The sequence below is a fragment of the Microcaecilia unicolor genome, chromosome 5, assembly GCF_901765095.1.
Source record: "Microcaecilia unicolor chromosome 5, aMicUni1.1, whole genome shotgun sequence".
Lineage (NCBI taxonomy): Eukaryota > Metazoa > Chordata > Amphibia > Gymnophiona > Siphonopidae > Microcaecilia > Microcaecilia unicolor.
Window position 1 is genome coordinate 236,029,916 of NC_044035.1, and position 14,332 is coordinate 236,044,247.

A 14,332-nucleotide genomic window follows, 5' to 3' on the forward strand; every position below is an offset into this window, starting at 1 on the left:
AAGTTAGATGTACAATAAGTATCAGCCTTCCTGTTTGACACTGCTGTCTGGATGTCTCACCACCATCTGAAACTAAACATGTCCAAGACTGGCTTCTTATCTATCCCCCTAAACCAACCTCTCCTCTTCCCCAATTTATCTCTGTGGACAACACTTTCATCCTCCCTTTATCATCAGCTCGTAACCTTGGGGTCATCTTCGCCTCCTCTCTCTCCTTTCTCTGCACATATTCAACAGACTGCTAATCCTGTCATTTCTTTCTCTATAATGAGCCACCAGAAACCCATGTACACACCTATAGGTGCCCCCTTCACCCGTAAGGGCTATGGTAGTGGTGTACAGTTGGGGTAATGGGTTTTGGGGGGCTCAGCAGACAAGATAAGGGGAGCAATGTGAGATGTGTACCTGGGAGCATTTTATGAAGTCCACAGCAGTGCTCCATAGGGTGCCCCATTGCTTTCCTGGGATGTCTGGGGGACCAGTGTACTAAAAATGCTGGCTCCTCCTACATCCCAATGGCTTGATTTTGTGTGTCTTGCACATGGCCGTTTTTGTTTTTTTAATGGACCAAAATAACAAAACGTCCAATCACAAAACCTTGTTCAAAACAGTACTTTTTGGAAAAAAAGGTAGACGTTTTCTTTTTGAAAATGACCTTCTTTCATATTCAGATTTTGGATATTTTTGCAAAAGTCCAAAGGTCGGACTTAGACATCATATTGAAAATGCCCCTCCACGTCACCTAATAGTCTTAACATGGAGTTAGATTTTCTGTAATTTCATGATCCAATTGTAATAATGGAACATATGCACCTTCAGCAAAAAGGAAGGCATGCATACAGTTCCATAACACATATTTAATGGTCAGTCATCTATTCAGTATTTATGTGTATAGTTTTAGTAAGATTGTTTTGTATTCTGATTTATTAGGTTCTGTATTTATGATTTTATTAATTTGTGCTTTTTAGATACATTATTATTTATGTATTTATTGAATGTTTCATAGGCATGACCACCTTTAATAGCAATTTTCATTGAATAATTTGTTTAATTGTTTTTCAATGAGAATTGGTTTTTAATATGCATTTTTGAAATGTTCCAATACATTTGTATGACTCTTTAGCCCTTTCCCTTTCTGATGACATCATTGGAGTTATTGAAATGCATACAAAATGGCTGCCTGGAACACATAATTTTAAAAGTTTCTTTTCTTGTTTTTCAGCATTTTATGCAGCATTTTTACATTTAAAAATAGTGATAGCAAGTGGGGAGAGGTTGCTCTATCTGAAGTTATGATTGGTTTTGGTATTTAAATATTTTCATGGAAGCGTAGCTAGCTCCAAGGGAATCCGTAGGGACCGTTAGATCAGGAAGGAGCAAAAGGAGCACTCAAGGAGGACAAGGCCACAGTGGAGAGATTGAATGAATTCTTTGCTTGGTCTTTATGGAAGAAGAGTAAGAGAATCTACCTGTACGGAAATGGTTTCAGAGTTGACGATGCAGAGGAAATGAAAGAAATCTCTGCGAACATGAAAGATGTGCTGAGCCAAATTGACAAGTTAAAGAGAGATAAATCACCTGTGCCAGATGGTATACACCCCAGGGTATTGAAAGACTCAAACATGAAATTGCTGATCTGCTGCTAGTGATCTGTAACTTGTCGTTAACATCATCCATAGAACCTGAAGATTGGAGGGAGGCCACCTTGATGCTGATTTTTAAAAAGGGTTCCAGGGTGATCCAGTAGAGGAGTGTGGTAACCGTGTTAGTCCACTCTTAAGGTTATCAATAGAAATCAAACAAAATAAAATAAAAAGGGTGATCCAGGAAATTACAGACTGGTAAGCCTGATTTCAGTGCCAGCCAAACTATTATAAAGAATAAAATTACAGAACACGTTGTGACAAGGCTACTGCCATGGGGCTAGGATGAAGCATTTAGACCCTGAAATACAAGTACCAGAAGCCATTGCAAGGAGGGAGGCAGAGAGTAATCTGGAAACAAGGGAATGGATTCCCAGCTCCAGCAGAGGGAGCCAGGGGGATAGTCAGGCTGAGCCTATAATTTTGTCCCCCACTAGGGGGAGGCAGAGGAAAGAACTCAGTTCTCCTGGATACACAATCATATACCATGCGGCCCAGCTGGAATAGAGAGGGGCCCATGGAGAGGGAAGAAGATGATTATATGGATTATATGGAAGGATGGGTAGATCAGAGGGGAGAGGAATCCCAGGAGGGGGGAGAAGCCTCTATGGAGTGGGAGAGTTCCAAGGCAGGGATGGCCAGCTCCTGAGGATTTGGAAGGATGTTGGAGGTGAGAGTAACCTGCTTTATTGGAAACCTGATATATTTGGAAACCTGCTTTATTTACCTGCTTTATTGAAAGCCTGATGTATTTGAAAACCTGCTTCATTTACCTGCTTTATTGGAAGCCTGGTTTATTTGGAAGCCTGCTTTATTTCCCTGCTTTACTGGAAACCTATGTGGTTGAAACCTGTTTGTTTGGGGATAACCTATGTACTGAAGTTTGTGACAGCTGTTATTGGCTTGATAATAAAAATCGCTTGACCTAGCCACTGTCTGCAATTGTAGTGAAATCTGGGAAGCAGTGAACCCTTTTCAGAATGGCACTATCCCAGATGGGACCTGAAGCGTGATCCACGGAGATGAGTTGTGGGACAGAGGACCTTGGTTCCCTTTATTAAGGCGCAGACCAGCAGGCACCTCAGGTAAGCTGTACCTAGGGAGGCCAAGGCTGGATAAGGAGCCAGTTAAGGAAGGGGAACTAAAGGGTAGAGAATCCAGGCAGATTCTTAAAGGGGACCTGCTGAAAGGAAAAAAAGGTAGGCTTTCACTTTTCTTTAGTGGAGTCTGGTGTGGTGGACACGCTGTAGCAATTGACGTGGATCCCCCTTAAGTTGCTAAAATGCAGTGGAAAGCAATGTGAATCAACCCTGAGATCCTGAATAAAGTGCTCACCAAGCTCGGGGTGACAGACGGTTGGCGCTTCGTGGACGTGCTGGGCTGGAACACGAATCGCTGTGTTCTGTGCCATCGCCTTACTGCTGCTCTTCCCTTTGACTCAACAGCATGAACGTTTCAGAGAGAAACAGAACTTAAAGGGCAAGAAATAAGTCCTAAAATTTACTTCATGAAGCAGACAATTGGCAGCTCCTGTAGGACTGTTGGTATTATACATGCAGTAGCCAATAACAAACTGGAGCTTGGTGACAGCTCTATCCTGAAACGTTTTTTTGGCAGAAACAAGCAATCTTCTGAAGAAAGGGCTTCCCATCTTGAAAAGAATGAGGCTATTCAGGCAGTCCATGACGCAGTAGCCCAGGAAGGGCAACATCAGGTAGAAGATGATGTGAACTTCCAGTTCATAGTATTCATCAATGTGGATGGTAGCCTCTATGAATTGGATGGGAGAATGCCGTTTCCTGTGAAGCATGGTTCCACATCAGAGAATTAATTGCTGCAGGATGCTGCCAAGATCTGCAGTCAGTTTACAAGTCGTGAGAAAGGAGAAGTCAGATTCGGATTATTTTTCCCAATGTACATCACTTTGTATTTGTCTACATTCAATTTCATCTGTCATTTGGATGCACAGTCTTCCAGTTTCTTAAAGTCTTCCTGCAATTTTTCACAATCTGTATGCATTTTGGCAACTTTGAACAGCTTCATATCATCTGCAAATTTAATCACCTCACTAGTCATTCTGATTTCAACATCATTTATAAATATGTTAAATAGCACCGAACATCAGTCCCAGTACAGATCCCTGAAGCACTCCACTATTCACCCTTCTCCACCAAGAAAAATGGCCATTTAACCCTACCCTTTGTTTTCTGTCCAATAGCCAATTCTTAATCCACAGAAAGACATTGTTTCTCTCATGAGGTGCTTTGTCAAAAGGTTTCTAAAAATCTAGATCCACTACATCAACTGGTTCACCTTTATCAATATGTTTTTTTCACGCCTTCAAAGAAATGAAGCAAATTGGTGAGGCAAGACTGTCCCATTAAACCATGTTTGTCTATGTTGTGAAAAGGGTCCACTGCTTCCCAGCAAGGTGGAGCCGTCCACCAGCCATTTTCCAGATCTCATCACAATTGCAGACAGTGGCTAGGTCAAACGATTTTTATTATCAAGCCAATAACAGCTGTCACAAACTTCAGTTATCAAGTAGTAGAAGTGTTTAACAAAGAGATAATAGTTGAGGTTCTTGCTGTTTGTATCTTTGTGATATCTGGATGAAATATGAAAAATGAATGGACATGCATGTGAAGAGTATTTAGGTGAAACTGAGATGTGCTGTCTTCGTATTGAGATGATGATGGAAATAAGGCGTAGCTTTCTGGGACTCGTGGGGTACTATAGACGTTTCATCCCTAACTTTGCGGAGATCTCTAGCCCCTTGACAGATATGTTAAAGAGGACCCACCCCAATACTTTGATATGAGAGACATAGGGGAGGGCAGCCTTCGACACACTACGACACATCTTATTTCAAGAACCCGTCTTGAGGGGTGTAGATTTTGGGAGGCCCTTCCTTTTACAAACCGATGCCTCTGAAACAGGGCTGGGGGCTGTCTTGTCCCAGGAGTTTGAGCAGGAGGAACACCCAGTGCTGTTTCTGAGTAAGAAACTGACGCCCGCAGAACAGCACTAATTGGTGATAGAAAGGGAGTGCCTAGCCGTTAAGTGGGCCATGGAGACTTTAAAGTATTACCTCCAGGGACGACCTTTTCTGCTCATAATGGATCATGCCCCGTTAAAATGGTTGCAGCAGAAGCGCGGTCAGAACAGCCGCCTTACGAGGTGGTATTTATCCCTGCAGGCTTTTTCCTTCACAGTGCAGCACTGGGCAGGGAAGCTCCATGGAAATGCAGACGCCCTGTCCCGAATTGCAGACCCTCGGGAGAGTCCTCTGTGGTCTTCCGAGGGTTGCAATTTCTTGAGGGAGGGGGTGTGTGACAAGGCTACTGCCAGGGGGGCTAGGATGAAGCATTTAGACCCTGAAATACAAGTACCAGAAGCCATTGCAAGAAGGGAGGCAGAGAGTAATCTGGAAACAAGGGAATGGATTCCCAGCTCCAGCAGAGGGAGCCAGGGGGATAGTCAGGCTGAGCCTATAATTTCGTCCCCCACTAGGGGGGGTGGAGGGAAGAAGCTCAGTTCCCATGGATACATAATCAATATACCATGCGGCCCAGCTGGAATAGAGAGGGGCCCATGGAGAGGGAAGAAGATGATTGGATGGATTATATGGAAGGAGGGGTAGATCATAGGGGAGAGGAATCCGAGGAGGGGGGAGAAGCCTCTATGGAGTGGGAGAGTTCCAAGGCAGGGATGGCTCTTGAGGGTTTGGAAGGGTGTTGGAGGGAGAGTAACCTGCTTTATTGGAAGCCTGATAATTTGGAAACCTGCTTTATTGAAAGCTTGATGTATTTGGAAACCTGCTTTATTAACCTGCTCTATTGAAAGCCTGATATATTTGGAAGCCTGACTTATTTGGAAGCCTGCTTTATTCACCTGCTTTATTGGAAGCCTGATTTATTTGGAAGCCTGCTTTATTCCCTGCTTTACTGGAAACCTGTGGGTTGGAACCTGTTTGGTTGCTTGGTGAAATACACTGTGATATACCCTTCTCTCCCAAAATGGCTGAAATCGTTTCCCTCCCAAAGTGTCTCCAAGTTTTCTGGCCCCCTGGCTATACTGTTGCCAAGAATAAATGGAATGAATGAGGATTTGGTTCATTCTATCTTTTGGTCATTCAGTTTGTTTAAGATAAGCAAACCAAAACTACCCTCATTCATGTTTTTTTTTAACCTTTCATCCAAAATGAACACACATCCCTTGTCATATATGTTTGCAACATTGTGAAAGAATTTTGCTGAGTGAGCTATTACTATATGGACACAATCTGAACAATCATTAGCACAGAAACACGTCTTTCCAGAGCAACAGATTGTGCCCCTATGGTATAACTCACTCAGCAAAATTCTTTCACAACTTTGCAAACATTTAAGACAATCCAACTAGGACTCCCGAAACATGGCCTGTGTTGAGTCCCGTTGCCTGTCTACAACTGATTTTGTTGAACGTATGTGAATCACTGCTCAATAACGGACATCTTTTGATAAACTCCTAGTTCACCCGTTTGGTCATTCCCACTTTGTCTCTCTGCATATCTGGAAAACCAGAAAGAACATGAGCTGTAGAGTGTTCTGTATTTTACACATGCGAGTGACGCATAAGTATAGGTGCCATGTTTTAGAATTGCCCCCTATAGTTATAAGTCCTTTTGAATACTGACCCATGTGTTTAGTCAGTGAAAGCCAGGACTGGATTTCCTTCATTTCGGTAAGTATACATCAACTGAATACCAGGACAGGGAGACAGAAAGAGAATATAGGGCCTTGGGGTTGAAGAATATTTGTGCTGTCTCACCCAAATCCTGAAGGTAAGAATAAATTATTCCCTTTACAAAATAGCCCTTTAGACATAAGTTTTAAAACTCTTCTGGTGCTGTCTTTATGTGTAGCAGATCGTAAAAGGAGCAATTGATCCATCCAGTCTTGCCAATCATTCCTGTTTATTTTATTTTATTTTATTATTTATTGCATTTGTAGCCCACATTTTCCCACCTCTTTGCAGGCTCAATGTGGCTTATGTACATCATGAATAGTGAAATACATAAGAGAATAGACATTTAGTATTGCATAAGGATCTTGGGTAACATGATAATGATAAAGCATGATAGTAGTATAACAAGCAAACATCGTAAGGCAATTCTGGATATATGTGTAGGAGTTCACATTTGTTAATCTTTGTGGTATACCTTGTTAAAGAGATAAGTCTTCAGTAGTTTGCGGAAGTTAATTAGTTAGTAGATCGTTTTTAAGTTGCGCGGCAGCGCGTTCCAGAATTGTGTGCTCAAGTAGGAAAAGGTTGACGCATGCGTTAGTTTGTATTGTAGACCTTTGCAGCTGGAAAAGTGAAGATTGAGGAATGTGCGGGATGATTTTGTAGTGTTCCTGGGTGGTAGGTCTATCAGGTCTGACAGGTAGGCTGGGGCATCTCCGTGAATGATTTTGTGAACTAGGGTACATATTTTGAACGTGATGCGTTCTTTGAGTGGTAGCCAGTGTAGCTTTTCTCGTAGGGGTTTAGCACTTTCATATTTTGTTTTACCGAATATGAGTCTAGCTGCTGTGTTGTGTGCTGTCTGAAGTTTCTTGATTATTTGCTCTTTGCAGCCAGAATAGAGTGCGTTGCAATAGTCTAGATGGCTGAGTACCATTGATTGTACCAGGTTACGGAAGACGGTCCTTGGGAAGAAAGGTCTTACTCTTTTTAATTTCTACATTGAATGGAACATCTTCTTGGTTGTGTTTTTCACGTGATTCTCAAGTGTTAGGTGACGATCAATGGTAACTCCAAGAATTTTTAATGTGTCCGAAATTGGAAGTTTCAGTTTTGGTGTGTTGATGGTGGTGAATTTGTTCATGTTATGTTGAGAGGTGAGTATTAGGCATTGGGTTTTTTTCTGCATTGAGTTTCAACTGGAATGCATCCGCCCATGAGTGCATGATATGTAGAGTCTGGTTGATGTCATTGGAAATTTCCTTTAAATCTTGTTTAAATGGGATGTAGATCGTTAGTCGTCTGCGTATATGTATGGGTTGAGGTTTTGGTTTGATAGTAGTTTGGCCAAGGGTATCATTAAGTTGAATAAGGTCGGTGAGAGGGGGGATCCTTGTGGAACTCAGCATTCAGGTATCCATGTGGCTGATGTGGTCGAATTAGATGTCACTTGGTATGATCGTGAGGTTAGGAACCCCTTGAACCAAGTGAGAACGTTGCCTCCAATTCCGAAGTACTCTAGGATATTTAGTAGTATTCCATGATCAACCATGTCGAAGGCGCTGGACATGTCAAATTGTAGGAGTAATATGTTCTTGCCAGTTGCGTTCAATGGTTTGATGTTACGTCTGTGCTTTCCTCGCCCTCTGGTGGCCAGAACGGGTGTCTGCTATGGACCATCACCCGTTCCAGATTTCGGCTCAGTCCGGTCCGGATCTTCCAGGCTGCCAGGTTTGCTTGTGTTGTTTGAGCCTGCACAGCATCCATAGCTGCCTGGTGATTGCAGCAGCTGAGTTCCAGGTGCTGCTGGGCTTATTAGCCATTTTGTTACTTTCAGCCCTTGCCTTTGCATCGTCTTAGGCCCTGGTACGTGGGTGCTTGTGCACTTCTGCCTGAGAGACTTTGTCTGGACCTGATTCTGCGTTTGCTGGTTTCCTGCCTTTTGAACCTTGCCTGATCCTGGACTTTGCTTTGCTTGCCACCTGCCTTTTGAACCTTTGCCTGGACTTGGACTTTGCTTTGCTTGCCGCCTGCCTTTTGAACCTTTGCCTGGACCTGGACTTTGCTTTGCTTGCTGCCTGCCTTTTGACCCTTTGTCTGGACCTGGACTTTGCTTTGCTTGCCGCCTGCCTTTTGACCCTTTGTCTGGACCTGTCTTCTGCTTGCTTGCTTGCTGGCTGACTGCCTAGAGACTAGCCTGGATTTGCCGGTACGTCTGTTCTGCCTTGCTTCTGGTGTGGGGGTGGTTTTGCCTGCTACTGCCGCTCCTCGGCAGTGGTCCAAGGGCTCACAAACCCAGTTCCTGTTTAGTAAACGTGACAGAATGCAAAGGCCATGAGCTCGGCAAGATCACCCTACCAGCTGGGTTTCCAGCCTAAGACTTTCTTCCCTGTTGGCAATCCGGGTTCCAGCCTCGGTGCAGCTCCTGATTCCGGCTCGGACCCCAGCTCCAACCCAATTTTTGATCTTGATCCTTTTCTGACGCTCCGGGATTACCGCATTAAACTTTTGTCTGACCAGCCCTGGAGAAGACTCCTGAAGCTGCAGCAGAGAGAAAGCGTTTCTGGGGTCCTGTTGTCTCTGGAAACCCAATCTCTTCTATTGATCCTTCTACCAAGCTCTTCTTGTACCGCTTCAGACTTCTCTCAGATCCAGGCCAGGGGATACTCCTGAAGCCCACACTGAAAGAAGGTGGCTGCCTGGTTCCAGGCCAGTTCTGGATTCTGATGTCAGTTCCAGCCAAGCTCGGAGTCCAGTCCACGGGAGGCATCTAACCGAGCCTCCAATCCCAGTTCAAGTGGTGCTTCCACTCAAGCCTCGGAGTCCAGCCCGAGTGACGCTGCTAACCGAACCTCCGATTCCAGTTCGGGTGGTGCTTCGAACTGAGCCTCCAATCCTCGGACAGTGGCGCTCCACTCAAGCCTCGGAGTCCAGTCCACGGGATGCGTCTAACCGAGCTTCCAATCTCAGTTCAAGTGGTGCTTCCACTCAAGCCTCGGAGTCCAGCCCGAGTGACGCTGCTAACCGAGCCTCCGATGCCAGTGCGGGTGGTGCTTCGAACTGAGCCTCCCATCCTCAGTCAAGTGACGCTCCCACTCAAGCCTCGGAGTCCAGTCCGAGTCGCACTTCGAACCGAGCCTCCGATGCCAGTCCAAGTGATGCTTCCAGTCAAGCCTCTGAGTACAGTTCGAGTGGCGCTTCCAACTGAGCCTTTGATTCCCGTTCAAGTGACACTCCTAGCCGAGCCTTTGCTGAGTTCGAGTTCCAGCCCAGATGATGCTGAGTTCACTCCGGGTGTGAGTTCCAGCCAAGATGTTCCTGAGTCTGCCCTGAGTTCCAGCCAAGATGTTCCAGAGTCTGCACTGAATTCCAACCAAGAGCTTGAGCCTGCTCTGAGTCCCTGCCCAGAGCCTGAGTCTGTTTTGAGTTTCAGCCCAGATGAGCCTGAGTCTGCTCTGAGATCCTGCCAAGCGCTGGAGTCTGCTCTGAGTTCCATTCAAGCTTCTGAGCCTGTCCTGAGTTCCAGCCAAGATGTTCCTGAGTCTGCACTGAGTTCCAGCCATGTGCCTGAGTCTGCTTCGAGGTCTAGTCCTGAGAGCGGTCCGAGGGCCGGCGCTGATGCCTGTCCGGATGCCAGTCTTGACTCTGGTTCACGCTCCAGCCAAGCTACCCCTGGTCATGTTTTGAGGCTCCTTCCATAGATTCCATCATTGCTACCCGTGGAGACCTGAATTCCCCGTGGAGGTAGGGGAGGACTTGAGGAGGGGGTACTGTTACATCTGTGCTTTCCTCGTCCTCTGGTGGCCAGAACGGGTGGCTGCTATGGACCATCACCCGTTCCAGATTTCGGCTCAGTCCGGTCCGGATCTTCCAGGCTGCCAGGTTTGCTTGTGTTGTTTGAGCCTGCACAGCACCCGTAGCTGCCTGGTGATTGCAGCATCTGAGTTCCAGGTGCTGCTGGGCTTATTAGCCATTTTGTTACTTTCAGCCCTTGCCTTTGCATCGTCTTAGGCCCTGGTACGTGGGTGTTGTGCACTTCTGGACCTGATTCTGCATCTGCTGGTTTCCTGCCTTTTGAACCTTGCCTGTTTAGTAAACGTGACAGAATGCAAAGGCCATGAGCTCGGCAAGATCACCCTACCAGCTGGGTTTCCAGCCTAAGACTTTCTTCCCAGTAAACGTGACATTTGAATTTAGTCATAAGAGTAACTAGTACTGTTTCAGTACTGTGGTTCAGGGGCGTAGCCACGGGTGGGCCTGGATGGGCCTAGGCCCACCCAGTTTGGGTTCAGACCCACCCAGCAGCGGAGCGGAGGGAGCAGGCAGCACTGATCCTGCAACTGCCTCCTCTCTGACGGCAGCGCTTTCCAGACGCTGCCTACCGCCGCCACGATCTACTTCCTCCCTCTGTCTCACTCTCAGTCTCAACAGCAGCGGTAGCATCGCGATTCAAACACGCTGCCTCCTGCTTCTAACCCGGAAGTGTCTCTTCTGCAGAGGAGACGCTTCCGGGTTAGAAGCAGGAGGTAGCGTGTTTGAATCGCTACCGCTGCTGTTGAGAGTGAGACAGAGGGAGGACTCGGAGGTAGATCATGGCGGCGGTAGGCAGCGTCTGGGAAGCGCTGCCGTCAGAGAGAGGGCGGGCAGGTGGAATGGGAGGGAAGGATGCATGGGGTGAAGGGAATCGCTGGACACATGGATGGGAGAGAGGAGAGTCACGGGATGGAGTGGGGGTCAGGGGAGAGGAGAATTGCTGGGGATGATGGATGGGGGGGGTCAGGGAGAGAGGAGAATTGCTGGAGATGATGGATGGAGGTGGGGGGCAAGGGAGAGAGGAGAATTGCTGGGGATGATGGATGGAGGTGGGGGGCAAGGGAGAGAGGAGAATTTCTGAGGATGGATGGATGGATGGAGGTGGGGGGTCAGGGGAGAGAGGAGAATTGCTGGGGATGATGGATGGAGGTGGGGGTCAGGGAAGAGAGGAGAATTGCTGGCGATGGATGGATGGATGGATGGATGGATGGAGGTGGGGGCAGGGGAGAGAGGAGAATTGCTGGGGATGGATGGATGGAGTGGGGGGGCAGGGGAGAGAGGAGAATTGCTGGGGATGGTTGGATGGAGTGGGGGCAGGGGAGAGAGGAGAATTGCTGGGGATGATGGATGGATGGATGGAGGTGGGGGGGGGGTGAGGGGAGAGAGGAGAATTGCTGGGGATGGATGGAGGTGGGGGGCAGGGGAGAGAGGAGAATTTCTGGGGATGGATGGAGGAACAGGGGCAAGCACAGAATTGCTGGGGATGGATGGATAGGGGCAGGGGAGAGAAGAGAATTGCTGGGGATGGATGGAGAGGAGAGGAGAGTTGCTGGACATGGGTGGATGGAGGGGAGGAAGAGGAGAGATGAAGGTTGCTGGACATGGGTGGATTGGAGGGGAGGGCAGGGGGCAGAGGAGGGTTTGCTGGACATGGATGGATGGAGGGAAAGTGCAGGAGAGAGGAGGCTGCTGGATATGGATGGAGGAGAGAGAAGGAATGCTGGACATGGATGGAGGGGAGGGAAGAGTGAGGGAAGGAGATGAGATGAGGGAAAAGAAGAGAGGAGAAAATTGCACATGGATGAGAAAATAGCAGAAGCTGGATCCACTGGACAGTCAAGTCTGCAGAGGACCCAGAGCAAGAAATGAAGAAGAAAGTCGGAAAGTAAGAAATAAATGGAAAGGAAGCCCTGGAAACGGCAAGTAAGTAAAGAGGACAGATAGCAGCAGAATCAGATACTGGGCCAGTATGATCAGAAAACAAAGTCACCAGACAGCAAAGGTAGAAAAAAAAATCATTTTATTTTCATTATAATGATTGAACATGTCCACTTTGAGACTCAGGTGCTAACATCTAAAAGTTTATATTTATTTATTACTTATTTATGGCATTTTATCCCACATTAAACATTGAATGAGATTGGAACCTGGGATCATTTAATGTTTTTTTCTGGAGAGAGTATGCATTGCCTCCCCCACCCCCCAGGCTCTCTCCCCGGCTATAGCCAGCTCTGCAATTTTGAGGGGAGGTGCACAGGTGGACGGGGGGGGGGGGCGCAGAGGTGGACCGGGGAGAGAGCCTGTTGTTAAAACATTTACCAGCACACCACTGTCTAGTGCCCACCCATCCAACCTGTTGGCCCACCCAAAATTGACTTCTGGCTAGGCCACTGCTGTGGTTAGACCAAAATCTGACTGGGAGTCGTGTAGTATTGAGAATTTGTTTAAATAATTTGTGAGTTGTTTGGTCACCATTCCTTCCGTTAGTTTGGTTATTAAGGGAATGGATGCTACTGGTCTGTAGTTGGTTAGTTCACTAGCACTTTTCTTTGCGTCTTTGGGTATGGGGTTGAGTAGAATGTTCCTTTCTCCTTCGGGAAGAGTCCATTTTGTAACATATAGTTCAAATGATTCGTTAGGTCTGTTATAAATTGTTGAGGGGCAGATGTCATAAGGTTATTTGGGCATACGTCTAATTTGCAATGAGATTTGGCGAATCTTTTGAGCGTTTGGGAGAGGAGATCCTCCGATATTATCTCAAGTTGGTCCAGGTTCTGTCTGCTGGGTATATACCAGGGTCTGGATCTAGACAGTCAAGGAGATCGGCGTAAAAAGATGGTGCTGACAGTATTTTGAGTTGTAGTTTTACGATTTTCTCATTGAAGTATCTCGCAAGATTGTTGCTCCTGGTGTATCTTTGCTGTTAGTTGTGACTGGTGTGATATCTAGTAGTTGATTCACGAGTTGGAAGAGTTATGTGTGTCCTTGTAGTTTTGGTCCAATTTGGTTTCGTAGTATGATCTTTTAGTTTGTCTTATGGTATACTTATATTTTCTTTGAAGTTGTTTCCAAGTGTTAAGTGTGGGGTCGTCTTTCTTTTTATTCCACACATGTTCTAACCTTCTAACTTGCGTTTTAAGTTTTTTCAGTTCTTCATTGAACTATGGTATTGAGTTCTTTCTGTGTGAGGTTCTAGTTTGAATTGGGGCAATATGGTCTAATATTAATCTGCATCTATCGTCCCATTCTAGACAAATTGGTTTGTGTCTGCCTTAATTGTCCCATCCGTTGTGGTAGATCTGTTGCCAGAATGTTACCGGGTCTATTTTTCCTCTCGTGGTGTTGGTTTTTCATTCTTGTTGTTAAGTAAGTCTTCGTTCACCATTGGAGGGAGATGTTTGCTTTATATTGGTCTGACCACGGTGCAGGTGTCCATTTTGTATCTGTTAGTATAAGGTTTTGAGTCAGGATCGAATTTGTTTGTGATAATGTCTAGTGGTGTGTCCTCTAGTGCGAGTTGGTTGCGTGTTTGGTCCATGCAGATCCCATAGTTGTAAGAATTCTTTGCATTCTTGGGTGCTTGTGAGGTGAGATCTTCAAAGTGCTGGTTGATGTCTCCTATTATGATAAGGTTTTGAGGTAGAGACACATGTGTTTGAGATAAAGTCCATAAAGTGTGTTTGGGAATCTTGCCAGTTGCCTGGTGGTCTGTAGAGTAGGACTGCGTTAAGGTGTTCCTGCAAATTTGGGTGATTAATTTTACTGAGGCGATTTCAAGTTGTGGCAGAATGGATTCAGCTGTGGTTGTGATGGTGAACTCGGATTTGTATATTATGGCTATTCCTCCTCCTCTTTTTCCGTTTCTTGTCCAGTGGGTGATTTTGTATCCTGGTGGGAATAAATTTAAGATTATGGAGTCTTTGAGGTCATGGATCCAGGTTTCAGTGAGAATAGGAGGTCGATTGTCTGTACTGATCAGGGCCGTGCCGATGCGGTAAGCGGGTAAGCGCCGCAGGGGGGCGCCCACCTCTGGAGGGCACCGCCGCGGTGCTTACCCTCGCCCCGCGCCGCCGAGGACTTTAAATCTTTTACCTCGGTCGCAGCAGCGTTAGTGAAAGCACTGCCGACATCTCCCTTCCCTTGCACTC

General features: G+C 46.3%; 1 pseudogene; it reads left to right on the plus strand.

The window, feature by feature from the left end:
• Positions 1 to 2,925: 2,925 nt before the first annotated feature.
• LOC115471326 overlaps positions 2,926 to 14,332 on the plus strand; it is a 33,853-nt pseudogene continuing 22,446 nt past the window's right edge.